Genomic DNA, 17,367 nt, shown 5'->3' with positions numbered 1-17,367 from the left:
AGTGATTATAGCTGGCTGAATGCTGGTAGATGTCATTTAAATCTGAACACGGTATCCATTCTACCATGACGTATGTACCATGAATAAAACAAGTTTTAAATATACACTCATTACCCTTGCGTATTGTTTAGGTTGCACTGCAGAAAAAACCTTCTAAATGGTTTCACCCATACTCGGGGTGATACGAAAAAAAAAACAATTTACAAAGTGTCAAACATTTCAATTTTCTCCAAAACGAAGTTTTCTTTAAATACATTGCAAGCTGCAATATCCATATTGACATTCTAATTCTTATTTAGTGGACAACTTTAATGTAATGACTTTCAAAGTAATATGGAATACTCCTCTAACTTCAAAAATAGATTCGTCTGGTTTGACCTCATGTCATTGGCGCGTGCCAATTTCGAAACGTGGCTGTTCTTTGCTTTGTGTGTGAGGGCTTTGCTTAGTTCTGAAAGAAGTTACTAATGACAACCTGATTATTGTCAATTTTGAAGAGCCCAGACATCGACGAAGAAGCAGTGATTGTATTATTCGACTTAGATGTTAAATCTACCATGTTTTGAAACTGGCCGCCTTGCAAAATTACAGAATACTGGCGTTTTTGATTGCTAGACGAATCTCAGTTATACGATGACAAGCTCTGCTCATTCTTGTGTCCCTTTATTTTGGTGATTTCTCAACCTTCAACCCCGGCATGTGACAAAAGGGTAACCGTTATCACCCATACACAATTATTAGTGTAGATTTTACTGAGACCACAATCATGGGAAATCACCTACATCATGTTTTCAAAGGTGTTGTCGCTAAGTGCTTTTGATGTGAACCACGTGGGATCAGATTCGCAAGCGTTTTTATGGGGCTGCTGAAAAAATGCTGTGATACTTGGACTGAGTTTTGACACGTATTTTCAAAAGGATAATACCGGACAGGAAGCAGTGCCAGTCGCATAAATTCTCGGTTTCTCATGATCATGGTCTCCTATACGTCCATGATGATTTTTCTGGGTCTCACTGTGCATCATTGTTATAAATTCGCATCCAAATCGTCTTTATCAATAACGAAGGACATGCTTGTCAAATCACACTGGTTCTCGCATCAGCGGCAACCAAAATCTAATGTCAGGTCAAACCAGACCTTTCTTTGAAGTTCAGAGGGGCTATCAGTGTTGAGGTGATTTCGGCCCATGATGGGTGGGGTTATCTAAGCCTAACTGCTTAAGACATTTCAACATTCCTGAGAAAATATTGTTTGCTATGTGGAATTCCTTGCCTAGGATGATACTGATATTTCTTTGGAATGGGGGCTGTCAGATGTGTCTGTGAATGGAAGCCCTGTTTTCAACAAAGGATGATTTGGAATAGTACTGCCCCTCAGCGTTGTAAACTTCCGCATAGAAGCATTTGAGGAGTTCATTCAGTACATCCAGAGGCAGCATCTCAAAATCTGTGTTTTCATTGTGAAAATGGAAAATTCTGTGCAGCAACCAGGTAAATTAAATCAGCTGAAAGTGTTTTTATGTTTCGGTGGTTGAGAAAGTATTGTATATAGTTCTTCTAGATGTCAATCTAGATCAAAACATCTGAATGCTTATGATTTCTCATCATATTACAGAAAAAAAGTATTTAATTAAGAACATAATTTAATCCAATTCGGCATCTTCAACAGCCTTGAAACATTTTGACAGCGGCTTGACATGTCCATTATCAACCTCTGAATCGAAATTAAATTAAATGAGGGATAAGTGATACACTGGCGTTCACTTATCAGCTTACGTTCAATTGAGTCTGCGTATTTACTTTCTAAAATTGAAAAGCAAACATTTTTGTTTATTGTAAGACATGTTAGCTTCACACTGAGAGCTTGACTACGACCCTTCGACAGTGGCATCATTACAATGTTTAAATACTCATACCTTCAGTACTTTGAGTTACTTTGGGTGATTGTTCAGTCAGTTCATCTCGGAACCAGGCTGGGTCAATATTTTCCTCCATATCCAACGCAAACACACCAAAGAAATCGCCGATGTCGAATGTAACAATTTCAGGCGTGACAGACATGTTTGTTTACCTTCATAAAGGTTAATGAGTGCAAAATATTCCTACACACAGTGAAACAGCTGTCAGAAGTGGTTATTGAAAATTTTTCACTTCTAATTTTTTCCAACAGCCAATCTAAAACGAGCATACTTAAATGTCATGGTAGAATGTCCCATCGCACAAGCTGTGACAAATTTGGAGAATTAAATGTTCAATTTTCACTATTACCTGTTTTATGCAGATATTTGTTTGTGCTATTCATACAATGGGCAATTATACAGATTTTGTGTAACATGCATTACAAAGCGTGAAATGTAATGGTGCTGGATCGACAATACCAATCATTGTACACCTGTGACAGCCCTGCTTAGACAGTAGATGATATAGCTCATCAGCTATCAGTATCTATTCAGTGACAACATAAATCTGCCATTTCCACAATAACAGTGTTTAAACACTCACTTATGAATGAACTTATATCTGCATACCTGGTGAGTAATACCTGTGATTTGACTGCTTGTATGGAACACCAATCTCTCACATCCGCCCTAACCAGTCCCGCAAAGTTAAAGATGCTCACTTGTACCCCTCAACTTTCTAACATTCACAACCCCTATCCAGCACATCCATACTGCCAAAGCCTTCCTTGTTCACCCTTGTACACATGGATTGCAGCCTCTATGAACAGCTTCCACAGCTACCAGTACCCAATGCAACCTACTGTATCCACACAGTCCACCTGACCTCATTCATTCAGATAACACACCATCTACCCGAGGCATATTGACTTTATGTTTACACACCCCGCAGCCACGTATGCATGTACCAATGAAGCTGTCAACCAGAAAGCTCGAGCTCAACAACCCATGACTGCTAGGAGAGGATGTTCAGCCATGAAAACCCTGAATGGGTATGCATGGCGTAATGTCTGTCCTGCTACCAATTCTTGTCACTTAAATTAAGTAGGTCAGTGAAATACTACTCTGCTTGCCACAGTCTGGTGGTGGGTATTGATTGGGTGAGGTTCAGGTATGTACCTGTCCACCGCATAAGGTTACTAAGTGTCTACCTCACATCAGCATTGCTAGTGTACTGGTGACAACTCATTGCTGCTTTACTCCAAAATCAATAACGTCTCGTCTTCATTAACACACCTGTGAAAGTCACCTAGTGTCGTGTGGTTTACAAACTGAAAAATATGTTTAATTTATGTGGCTTACTGTGCAGTGTCGAGTGACAGATGGCCACTCAGATTAGACAGCTGTGTGCTCAGCTGGTAACACACACGCATGGCCATTGGGGTAATTTACAGCTGATATACACTGTCCACTATACGTATAGGTTAATGACCCTTAAACAAGGTAGTTTTTTAAATAAACTGTGCCAGGGCTTTGCCCAAGCAGAGTTCATTTAAATAACTAACACAGTTACGGTGATTAAACAACTTACACCACAAGGGCATACCTATGAATTATGCATGTAGCCAAAACAAATATCGCTAAAATGGAAAACACAGATAAATTCTTACTTCTAAAATTAAAATAATTGTCCTAGGTCAGTTATTGTTTCCATCATTTCATTCAATGCGCCCAAATGCACTAACCGGCGATCACATGACTTAAGCTGGCGACAGCGCATGTAATGCTCGTGCTAGGCAAGTCATGCTCATGCAAAATTGTCTCTCGACATCTATATGCCAATCACATTTCGAGTTCAGAGTGGCAAAAATGGATTCAGTCTGAAAATATTTCAGCAAAAAACTTAAGCATCATTTTTATTCTGTCATTAATGGCTGAAATACTGCATAAATGACATCAACAAAAATTCATTTTATTAGTAAGAAACAGACATTGCGACGTTGGCCTTGTTTTATAAACATTTTCCTGTTTTAAGAACGTCATCATTAATGCTGAAATACTGCCCAAACGGCGCCAAACCAAAACTCTCTGTGCAGATACATCTTGGTTTCATTTTCATGACGGCAACTTGTGCATGTACAATACTTATAATTATACAATTAAAATTCGGATCCTTTTCTTCGCTCCAGGTGTGCGCACATATTACAGGACGAATGACGAAGAACAGAAGGCGGTCAGTGCTTCAGAACAGAGCCAGCAGAGTCCAACAGGATCTCGACTGAGTCTGATGACATTGTCCAAATGTCGAGACACATGTACTTTGAAAACTGTGTGGTTCATTTCAATTAAAATGTATGAAATGTTTCTGTTCATATTTATTTCAAAAAGATACTTACAGAGGTAATTTTCAAATATCGCTCGAGACGAAGCCGAGAAGCGACATTTGAAAATTACTGATGTATTCATATCCTAAGGGAAGATACATCAAAATACGGAGGCGAAGCCGAGCTATTTTGATGTATCTGCCCGTGGTAAAACACATTTTTATTAACCCTTTTAATGGTTATGAAATTTGAAAACCACATTCAAGGGGTTGAATTGCGTACAAACGTGATCTCAAATAACTCCCTAGGGAGATATTAGGATGCGTCCCTGATCAAAGGGGTATGTGAGTGAGTGAGTGAGTTTAGTTTTATGCCGCACTCAGCAATATTCCAGCTATATGGCAGCGGTCTGTAAATAATCGAGCCTGGACCAGACAATCCAGTGATCAACAACATGAGCATCGATCTGTGCAATTGGGAACCGATAATATGTGTCAACCAAGTCAGCGAGTCTGACCACCCGATCCCGTTAGTCGCCTAGAGGGTTATGTTGAAAGTTATTCTAAGTAACCACTTGCAGAAACATCAGACATAACTTGCCCTAGTGGTGTAAACTGGAATAAACCCTCAGCCACAGTTGATATACACTGTCCAAATGAATCCCCAACAATAGTTGATATACACTGTCCAGCAGATAAGTCCCACAAACAGCTGACATATGTTTCAGTTTCTTTTAAACTACATGTATGAGAAATAAATCTGTAAAAGCTGGAGGTGCTACAATGATAAGTTAAGCACGTAAACTTGCCAACAGTTTCAGGGAATATGTATATTCCCTCAGTGAATCAGACATTACACATATTACCTGAAATGTTCAGGGATTATGTATATTCCCTCAGTGAATCAGACATTACACATATTACCTGATATGTTCAGGGATTATGTATATTCCCTCAGTGAATCAGACAGTACACATATTACCTGAAATGTTCAGGGATTATGTATATTCCCTCAGTGAATCAGACAGTACACATATTACCTGAAATGTTCAGGGATTATGTATATTCCCTCAGTGAATCAGACATTACACATATTACCTGAAATGTTCAGGGATTCAGGGCTGAACAAATTTTGAAAACTTCAGTCACCCTGCAGGGCAAGTACTTTTTTTTTTGTACTCGTCCTGCAAGATTTTCACTCGTCCTACTTTTTAACTGAAATAATCTGCAATCTCACCATGATCATGATGTGTTTTCTTGAATAAAAGATATTGATTCCTATAGATTGTGTTATTGTCTTTTATATAGTCAGTGAACAAACATTATTCCATACCTTCTGGCTAGGATCCAAATGGAAGTTCAAGTATTAAAAATGACAACAGATGTGTGAGGTAACTGGTTTTTAATTGTCATGAAATTACATCACTGTAGTGACAATGGGATTGAACCAACATAAAACTAGAGCAGATGTAAATTAAAAATAATTGGCAAAAACTCGCAAATTTTGAAAAAGGTTCCCCTTCCATGGCAACATAATAAGCTGTTGTAAAAAGCTTGTTATAGATCACGCTGTTTTTTTCGTCAACTTTCTGTATTGACTTAGTGTAGATCCATTGTGCTGTTTGTGGATTTTCAACGACTTTCTCATGTTCACAACACTGAATGTGCTTCCTACTTTTGTCATGGAATTTCAGTGTCTCCCTCCTAAATTTATCTCTAAGACCTATCACAAGTCCACATTTTGTGAATTGGATCTGACAGTTTGGGGTATTTTCGGCATGGAATACAAAATAATTCATCTTCCGACTCGCTACATTTCACCCACTTAAATTCCTTAAACCACGTTGGTTGTACTAAACGTTTTCATTTTTCTCTGTCATATTTCTTTTGACTTAGCTTTCTTTGTTGAATTTGTTTTTCTTCCGTTTTCTTTTCCCCATCTCCTGCCCCTCCCACATACTTTCGAATGTCCATGCTGGCGTTTGTTAGTGCTAGCAACAAGCCCCTTACATCCACGACAATAGCAATAGTAGAATTACCTCCCCTCCTTGTGTATTTAACACTGTTATTGATTTATTATTGGCATAAGCGACACAATCAATATTAGTACGCTGTTGTTGATCAGTGCACGTTTTCGATTTTTAAATGGCTTGTAAAATACTTTGTTTAATAAATTGAAGACGTTATATGCTTTATTTGACAGCAAAAAAAAATGGTACTCGCCCGATAGGACGAGTAGTTTGTATTTTTAACTTGCCCGACATGAGGTACCACTCCTAAATACGAGCGGACGAGTGGATTTGTTCAGCCCTGGGATTGTGTATATTCCCTCAGTGAATCAGACATTACACATATTACCTGAAATGTTCATGGATTATGTATATTCCCTCAGTGAATCAGACATTACACATATTACCTGATATGTTCAGGGATTATGTATATTCCCTCAGTGAATCAGACATTACACATATTACCTGAAATGTTCAGGGATTATGTATATTCCCTCAGTGAATCAGACATTACACATATTAAATGATATGTTCAGGGATTATGTATATTCCCTCAGTGAATCAGACATTACACATATTGCCTGAAATGTTCAGGGATTATGTATATTCCCTCAGTGAATCAGACATTACACATTTTACCTGAATTGTTCAGGAATTATGTATATTTCCTGTAACAAATACACACTAAGAACTGACCTCAAGGTAGTGCTGAGTAGTTCACTAAGAAACTACTACAGCAGATCTGTACCAGGTTGTATAAATACAGCTGATCTGTACCAGGTTGTATAAATACAGCTGATAATTTATTAGCTTAGTAGTGTGACATCTCTTCAGTTTAGTTTAAAGAAACATTAGTATGTGATATCAATCAAACTAAATACTCTGGCACTCTGGTCTAAAATAAATACTGTGTGAGGGATCGTTTCCTGCTGACTTTTTCTGATACAAATGTTCACAATATCTGAAGATCTGATCTTGTAAAGTCAACTGCAAGTACCTCTTGTGGTCTGCATAAATTGTATATTCATACACTTATCCTATCTCACAGTATCACCTCTATATGTCTTCTTTCACGATCATGTTTGGGAACATGCTGCAGACACCTGACCTCTGCCCCAACTCCATAGAAGGACCTGACAATCATCCCAATTAGCATGCAGATCTCTCAGATGATCACTTGACAGCCTGCTTGTCGCTACAACCGTTTCAACGTGTGTTGTTCTCTCAGCTATACATTACTAAATTGTATAACTTATAAGTGTTGTCTCAAATTTAGTTATGCGTTTAAAATCAGTAAAAGCCAATAAAGAAAACTGTAAATTATTTCACATTTTTTACTGAAAGTGAGAGCTAAAAAACATACTGCCCAATGTCTAAATGTAAACATATTTGTGAAATGGGTTTGTGTGCTTATGTATAATGTTATACACTCAACATAGAAAATAGCTTGCAATAAATGTTGAAATTTGATTTCCTCTATGACGTCAAACGACAAGAGAGGTCACATGGGTGTAAAGGTAAGGGGGCATAACTCTGCTATTCATAATGTAAGATCAGTTTAACTCAACCAGGTCACTGGGAGAGAATTTGCTGTGAATACGGCCACTATGTTTTCATGATCTCTGCTCATGGTGAACCAAACCATATGACACAAAGATCCACGCTGTAACTGATATGTTTGGTAGAATAACAAACAAGAGTCATCAGAAGATGACGTATCCCCCCCGGCCCCCACATGTATGAAAGGACAAATATTCTTAGAGTTACTCCTTGTTTTTTAGACTAAGTTTGAATTGTTTCCATGGAATTCATGAAAATTATAAATGCCATATATCTATAACCAGCAAAGTCACAATTTCAAGATCTGTCTCATATATCTGCCAAGATCTGTTGACAGATATGAAATGGTTTTCGAGTTGTGCTCTGGGAACGAAGCCCACCCCTCCATTTTGAGACTAAGTCCGAAACGTTTCCATGGAAACCAAGAAAATAATAAATCACAAAAACCTTTGAAAACTAAAAGGCACCACTCTGGGGTCTGCCACACATATCTAGAAAGTTTTTGAGTTCTGCTCCAGAAACAAAACACACCTCTCACTTTTCAGACTAGGTCCGAAACGTTTCCATGGAAACCGAGAAAATAATACATCACAAGATCCTGTACATAGCGAAAAGGCACTACTTCAGGTTCTGACTGATATATCTACCAAGTTTTGCAGAAAAATATTGAATGGTTTTTTAATTCTGGTCCGGAAACGAAGCCCATCCCTCCATTTTGAGACTATGTCAGAAACGTTTCCATGGAAACCGAGAAAATAATAAATCACTAAAACCTGTAAATACCAAAAGGCACCACTATATGTTCAGATTGATATATCTACCAAGTTTTGCAGAAAAACATTGAATGGTTTTTGGGTTCTGCTCCGGAACCTAAGCCCATCCCTCCACTTTGAGACTATGTCCGAAACGTTTCCATGGAAACTGAGAAAATAATAAATCACAAAAACATGTACATAGCAAAAGGCACCACTTCAGCTTCTACCAAGTTTTGCAGAAAAATATAGAATGGTTTTTGAGTTCTGCTCCGAAAACGAAGCTCACCCCACCATTAGACTAACACCAAAATGTTCCATGGAAAAACAAAAAAAATATAACGCCAAAAATCTGTAAATGGCAAAAGGCACAACCATACGCTGAGATTACTATATCTATCAAGTTTGATAAAAAAGTATTCTGCGGTTTCTGAGTTATGCTCCGGAAACAAAATGATTACTGATGGACAGACGGACAGAGGGCGGAGTGACGGACAGTCAGATAGATGAGGCGTTGACTATATCCCCCTGGCATGTAATGCGGATGGGGGACAGACTGACGGACGTCAAACAGACGAGGCGTTGACTATATCCGCCAGCATTACATGCCGGGGGATAATAAAAAGAAATGATGCATGTATTACATCAGAAAGCAGGTGAAAGTGAATTGGATGACCCAATCAAGTATATAAGTTAGGTCTTAGATTCCCATATTCTCCTATTTCTGTAGATGTATTCTGATTATCTTGCACCATTAATTACAGAGTACCAGCCATATACATTCAAATATAATGAAATAAATGAAAAAATTACACCATTTTAGTTAACATCACGGCTTGTTTTAGGTTTTCTTAAACACTGGAGAAAGATGGTTTGTTGATTAGTATGTACTTTACACAATTTCCATTTAAAGGATAAAAATCTTTGAATCTGATGCTCTTCTGACAGAAAACAAACTGGCTGATTTCATCACTCATAAATGATGTCCTGAACAGATGAAAAATTAGATATTTTGATGGTGTATCTTCATGTGGACAACACACACCTGTTTGGAAACCAATTTCTGCTAGGTGACACTGAGAAGCGCTGCAGTGTGTTGTGTCTGGATAGGAAACAATCTAGATGAGCTGTATATCTGTGATCACAGTAAATTTATCACATTTATCATGGCTCAGCCCACACCTTCTGTCCATGTCCTATTCCTCACAAAAAAAAAAGACCCGAAAGCTGATGAGGCATATTTTGACTATATCAGAGCAATGTGTTGTCAGGATAAGTATAATTAACTACAAAATTTACAAATTGCATACATTTTAAACCTTTTAATACTACTTTGTTTACAGATATAATGGAAGGTACGTCCTCAACTGTATGGTTGTTGAAATCAGGTGTTGCATTCCTTTTGGTCTTACAGGATTTTACTACACACACAAATATGCAACTGACTGAAGTGGGACCCAACTCATCAGCTTTTAGTGCTGGTCTGATTAATTGAAATAATCAAAGCCTGGTCGCAATGACCAAACGACCATGCAATCGATTACATTTTCTCATAATCAAACACAAAAGATTTTAGAACTACCAATTAACCTTTGAAGCACTTGATAAAATGTATCTTAGAATATGTCAGAGCCTGGAAACAGATGATATATTCTTAGAAAGCTCTCTGCACTTACTAAAGAGTCATGACTGAACATTTCATGAAGACTCCAGAAAGTAACATCATTTTTTACTTATCTGCATTAACAAAGTGAATAGGAAGATCTGACAATGTTGCTAACCAATATTTTTTGATGATTGTTTGTTGGTAATGAAGCAATAATCAGTTGTTCAACCAACACTATTAAGTATGATACATTGTATTCCACATGTCCTCTGCATCTGTTCAACATGGAAAGTTAGTCATGTTTTATCAGATACATTATACATGAACATAACATGAAGAGCTATAGCACCTATTATATATTTTGTTCATTCACTAACACAGTCACACCCTGTCAGAAATTGATAGGCCTCCATGCCTTAAATGACAACCATGTGACAATCTACACTTTGCATCTGTTGTTATAAAGAAGTTGTCTATCCATAAACACTCTCCATCACACTACCAGAGAATCTGTTGTAACAGTTCCATATATAATCATTTACAGTGGAACCTGTCACATCTGGACTGTGTAATCAGGTTTTCTCCATTATCCAGACTGCACACTGAGTCCGCATAAGAACACAATTGTTCTTAATTTATCATTCTAAATTGCTTCGGCGAAAGGCACCGACAATACTTTATCAGACGATAATGTGCACTTTTTGCATTACGTCACAATGTGTTGACGTCGCCACACCATTCCAGTCTGCCCCCTCGTAATCAAACTTTTTCGAACAATGTAACTGACGTCACGATAGATGTCAGTTGCCATCGCCTCGTACAGCCTCCCACTGTAAACTGCTTCGTCTCATCCCGTTTCTTGGTTTGCAGTTGCACCACACAGCCAACATCACTGTGGAAACATTATGTTTATGTTTTCCAACGGATAAAATGTCTCATAGTTCGACTCAAAATCTTACAGAGACACGGTAATGTTGGCAATGTTTACATTCCCATAATGCAATTGTGGAATGTCGCTTGACTTGTCAGCTTCCTCTGAATGTACTGAACTTTCGCTGGTAGTAGAAATGAGGCGGTCATATTGTCTTGTATGGTTTAAGAGAATCACGGATGTAATTAAAATGATCTAGAGAAGATATTTAACCCGAACATAAACCATCATCAAACTGTTCATCATTTGTTTTTCTAGTAACCTTTGTCTTAACATAGGGGGCTGACACGTCAAAAGAACACCGCGTCAGTTAACCCTGTGTGAGGATTCTTAATTTAGGTCACAGACACCGTCGTTTGTTTTCTGCCACAGATTAATCAAAATTAGGCTTAGAAGTTATTGAATATGGCATCTTAGAAAAGAAATACAGTTCGCTCTACCACCATGTACAGTGTAATAAAGCACACTTTTGCCCTGAACTATTATAGTTAAAGCACGAGGAAGCTTTATTACACTATACATGGTGGTAGAGCAAACTGTATTTCTTAATTAAAGCTTGCTTTACAATCTGTAATCTCTTTTATGGATTAGGGACTAAAATAACAACCACAGCTATCAACTTATATTGAGAACTATGCTTTGTAATCCAGTCTTAGCTGAATAAATATCTGTTACTAATCAAGGCCAACTCAGACCACAAGACATCATACTGCATCTTCTCACACTTCGAAATTATGTAATATTAAGTAAGGTAATATACGTTAACTCACTGTGGCAGTATCTGTGGTAATGGACAAGATTTGTGTAATCCAGAGAGGTTCACAATCTGGACAAATGAGTCGGTCCCAGGTTAGGCCTACCTTTAGAATACAGCACCACAAACTTTAAAGACACATCATAATACTATTTTACGTAATTGCATGTGATTTTGTTCAAAAGCACGTTCTTGAAACAATGCGCTATGACACTGGCACAGCAACAAGGTTATCAAGCTCAGCGAGTGCATATAAGCTCCGCTCACTGATGTTTCATCTCTACCAGCCATGTCATTACAGAAACCAAATGATGTTGGGAGTTTCCAGTAGTAGTTCACCGCGGGTGTGCATTGTTTCGCAGGCACAAGTTTTAAATATATTTTCTTTTTTGACTAATATGCTCATATTTCTTTGTCTCAAGAGGTACTGAGGTGTTATATTTTGTGTATTTAATTATTTAATATTTTTTAAATTTATTAAGTATGCCTTACACTGGTCACATTATCCTTACTGTGTCCCCTACAACACCTTTCTGTCATGAAAGCACACAACGATTTTTATACAAGTGCGTCATTCATGCATGCATCGTGAAATCAATGTCTGACGCCTGACGTCAACAACCGTTTTCAGTTCGAACCATATCGGCCCATTCCATACAACAATTTATCTTGTAGATTACGGAATAGGACGATCGTGACAAATGATATCGGGACCATTCGGCAACCGTCAGTAGATTGAAAGCATGAGGCACCAAGTCTACCCGTAACCTTCATAATTGTCTGCAACCAATTCGACTCTTTCTGTTCATTTCCGTGACGTCACAGGAATGACTAGCTAAATTTGCACACTGTGCAACAATGTGGACGTAGCCCAGTCGGTTAGCTATCAGGCTCACAATCCAAAGGTAGCGGGTTCGCGTCTGATGGGTTCTCACAAACCGGTTGCCTGTGTCACTGCCATGAGACCTACAGCTGAGAACGTCCTCACGAGAAATTGTGGTGCTGAATTCTTAAGGTTGTCCATAATAGACAGACTCCACTGTATTCTTCTTCTTACTATTTTTCAGCCATTTTTTTCCCACTTATAACTTTAAATACCAGTGTTCAGAACATCAACATGAAAAGCAACAGTGTTCACAGAAGACATCTTCCATTGTAAAGTGCACACTGTCAGACTTGATGGTTACAAACAAAATGAAAGTAAAACATTGTTACTTTGGGTTTTTTTTCAGTTCACTGCTATTGCAAATAGATATAACTCTAAAATAGACAAAAAAATAATAAAAAATAAATGTTTATTTTAAAAAATCACACTTTATTCTGAGTGCTAATGTGAGCTCTGTTCATCAATAAATGACATTGGCAAATTTAGGTCCACCATGAATTACATTCATGCCATATCGAAAAGAAATAATTATAAACCTAGTCTAAACATGTGCACTAGATTACATTAGCAACATATCTAACACACATTGAATGTCTTAGAGCACGAAATATGCAAAAGTGGTAATAAAGAAATTGCTTATTGAAAAACATTCAAGTCTATGAAGAAAATCCAGTGAACGGTTTTTGAAATATATTGATGACAATCATAACATACAGTTTTTAGCATGCTGATATCTTCACTGTGACCTTGAAAATAATGTGAAGGTCACCAAAACTGACTTTGCACCTTCTCTAGGAAAGGCTTGAAAATGAAGAAAATACAGAGAACAGTTCTTGAGATATCTCACTTAACATGATGCTTAACTGTCTGAAATATTCTCAGTGTCACTATGACCTTGAAAACTATGTGAAGGTCACCAGATTGATGGGTCCTGCGCCTTCGATCCTAGATGAAGCGTGATGTTCAATACAAAGAAAATCCAGAGAATGTTTTTTGAGATATTGTGCCGACATGCTTAACATGTAACTTAACATGGTGAAATCTTCAGTGTCACTATGACCTTGAAAATAGTGTAAAGGTCACCAACATTGACTGGGCCCTGTGCCTTCCCTAGATAAAGTTTGGTGTTGAATATGTAGAAAACACAGTAAACATAATCGATGAGATAACCTGCTGACAAGGGCCAAACATTAAAGTCTTAGACCTTGAAATAAAGTTCAAGGTCACCAAACTTGACTGGTACCTTTATCATACTGTGATGTACCTAGGTACCAAATATGGAAAGAATCGTTTTTCGTGCTTGATATTTCCAGGGTATATGTACCGATAAATCTCCACTAAACCTTGGATGCATCTGCAGCTCAGTCTGATAATTTTATTACTGGTAAACACATATAAGATGATCCACGGACCTGACAAATGACCCCAATTTGCATACTTGGGAACACCCCACAGAACAATCCACTTGAAACAAGAAGGAGACAGGTTGTCTGATAAATATCGAGAAGTTAATTTTCCCTGTGCGTTTCACGCATGAATTGTTATAGCGCACTCAATTTGGGAACAGGTACAATCCCAACAAATTGAATCAACACAATATACTGAGCAAATATGTTTAGGCCCACCGATCCATTTCATGAAGCAAATGACATTTTCCTGGGGTTTTTTTAACAAAATTGTTGAATATCTAAAATGCTTGTCAATGTCCCAATCATCTATTTGTCTTCGTCTTAACTAAAGGTTAGCGTGGAATATCAGTATCTTATGCCTGAAATTGCAGTCTTATCATTCGAACGAATATGCGGTGTTGATTTCATGTCACGGTTAGCATGTATTGCACGTGCATAATTGTCAAATGCGTTTAGTGCGCAGGATCATCTAATATGTGTCTAGCAGTACATCATTTGGCTGGCTTTTTATCCAATCAGGTGCCTACGCTGGATAAAATCACATCTTAAATGATCTAACCAATTATACTTGGCAACACAATGCAGACATACTCTAAAAGGGGTATACGTAGAGGGAGTTCATCCACATATTTTATTAATGTTTCAGGTCTGTCAATTTGTCTGTAGGACCCAAATCTCAGTTGCACTGCAAACAAACCTTCGTGGCTGCAACTGCTATCTTTGCTGACTTTGGTAAGCTCGGTTGTGATGGTGGCTTTGCTGATTGGCTACTGAGAGATTGTGGAGCCAGCAAAGAGCAGGAAATCAGAAAGGCAGGGGCCATGGGCCATTTGGCACATTTTAATGAAACAAGGCCCATTTAAATTTTGAAGTTTACTATGCATACAATGGCAGTTGCCCATTCTGAATTCAGAAAAAAGCTAATGATCCTGAAAATGGCCCATTGTCAAAGCTCTCTTTCCCAATCCCTGAAAGAGAGGTAATAAAATCATCAGGCTTCAGATGCATACATGGTATAGTGGAGATTTATCATAGTGTATTCACTGAAGATTATTGAGGATGATGGTTCTTAATATTCAATTCGTTTGGACATACGGAGCCTAATACTTTATTCCTTGTTAAACCTGCGGCAGGGGTTAAATAATAGATGATAATAGCTTCTTACAAGTTTGCTTCAAAAGCAATATTGGCCTACAGTTTTGAAGCTAATGTGTGAGTTTACAACCTTCTGGAATGTAAGGTCTACCAAGGTCTTACAAAGGGAAATACATTAAACAAAAATCAGCAGTATTTCCATAGTCATAACCATGAATTTATCAGCTTGTTTAAACATTATCAAGCGTTGAAAATATTTTCACACAGTTATCTGTAAGTTTGTTCTAACAAACACTTGGCATTGCTGATAAACGTTTAGTCTTAAGCTGTAATTACTTCTATTGATTGTTCAAGTGAGAACCGACTTTAAGTTTGATACTAGATAAGAAGGTTGCACCCATACCCTGAACTTTCCAGACTGTTATGAGACTGATAAATCTATAAATCACATGATTTCTGAACAAAAAAGTCCCATGAAATTGGTCAGCATTGTCCTTCTTGATTTGTAAAACAGTAGACCTCAATGACTTGAGGTGGTAGACCTCAATGAGAGCAGGTACCTGTGACAACTCAGGTGGTGGTGTCCTCTTTGGATGATACAACGGTAGATCTCCATGTCATTGAATACCTAAGATAACTTTCAATAGTTTCATATTATGTTGTTACTCATATACATCTCTAGTCTGTCCATTCCACATCCAATCTCATTCACAAAGTTCATCAAAAGCTGAGCCAAATGAAGAACATAAACAATGCAGTGTCATACTATCGGTGACATTCTAACCTTGAAACGTCAAACTACTGTATGTCCATAAACACACATTTTCATCTGCCCATCTGTTTCCAAGAAATATGAAAAAAACATTTTACCTAATTTTCTTGGTGAACAGGTGGCAGATTGACAACTAGCAATATTACTACTACAAAGATAACAGAGGATTTTCGCAAGATCAGCATTGTCACCATAAAATTATTCCACATAACATTTAGCCCTTCATCAGCTTGTCACAAAAAAACTTTTTCTAGCTGGTCACATAAAGCCTTATACTAGATGGTCACATAAAGCCTTCTAGTTACTGGTTGGTCACATAAAACGTTTTCCTAGCTGGTCACATAAAGCCTATTATTAGATGGTCACATAAAGCCTTTTACTAGCTGGTCACATAAAGCCTTTTACTAGCTGGTCACATAAAGCCTTTTTGTTATTGGTTGGTCACATAAAGCCATTATTTTTGTCCACATATTTTTAGTCAGTACAAAAGTATACATATATTTGTGTAGTCCTTATATAGACTACACCGAATCCATCCAGATACATAGTACAGTACCATCCAAGCCATATTTGACTTTTAATTGCGAGAAAGGTAATATACCATGTGAATCGCATATAACTCTAACAGTACAGAGTCCTATTGAAAACCATGACTTAATAATGGAAGTTTTGATGATTAAATTGATGGTTAAGCCATAATGGTTACGTTAGCATCTAGCTTATTTCCATCACATTTATACAATCTATAATACACATTCCAAGGTTCCAATACATCTTGACAGAAAGGGTTTTCCAATGAAACAAGGGTATTGATCTTGGCTCCAAGTTTAAGATATATTATCTACAGGAAGATATTTTACATGGCTATTGTTTCTAATATATTTTTGGAGATATGATAGTTTTAAGGAACTAATAAATAAAGTGAATCCTCAATGCCACCATCTTGAACGGAGCATCATACAGCAACCACCTATTGTGCAACCAACAAGTTAAGGAAGAAACATCGAGATACCACAGGCCAAGCAAGTACATGTGTCTCTCCTACTGAGATCCAATCACAGTCATCAATATGGATGGAGATCCTGTATTCATACAGAAACCACATCACGGACATCTTCGAGATGGACATTGTGTACAAGACAGATCATCACGACTTACTTATCTGTGTGTACTTAAATGGACTCAGTTCAGGATATACTCTCTTATTGTTGATATGTGCAATCTGGTATATTTGATCATACACCAGTACACTGTTACTTCTTATTTCTATACCACAATGTATTTTTTGCATGTGAAAGATGTGCTCCAAATTACTTCCACAGAATAAAGTCAGAATAGTGATATTCTTTTGTCCAGCTAACCACAACCGCATT

The 17,367-nt window shown here is 37.6% G+C and overlaps 1 protein-coding gene across 2 annotated transcripts in view; it reads right to left on the bottom strand.

Annotated features, from left to right (window-relative positions):
* Positions 1-17,367, bottom strand: part of LOC137260464 (alpha-mannosidase 2x-like) — a 98,331-nt gene that overhangs the window by 39,402 nt on the left and 41,562 nt on the right. Inside the window, exon 1 of one of the 2 annotated variants that reach the window (XM_067798128.1) lies at positions 2,528-2,763. The exons of the other annotated variant lie outside the window; for it this stretch is intronic. The gene's annotated coding sequence lies outside the window, so the exon portion shown is untranslated. Of the gene's footprint in view, positions 1-2,527; positions 2,764-17,367 lie in introns of those variants that run through there. 2 annotated transcript variants of the gene reach the window in all.

The sequence above is a fragment of the Haliotis asinina genome, chromosome 13 (assembly GCF_037392515.1).
Source record: "Haliotis asinina isolate JCU_RB_2024 chromosome 13, JCU_Hal_asi_v2, whole genome shotgun sequence".
NCBI classification, from domain to species: Eukaryota; Metazoa; Mollusca; class Gastropoda; order Lepetellida; family Haliotidae; genus Haliotis; species Haliotis asinina.
This window is presented reverse-complemented; position numbering and strand designations above follow the sequence as displayed.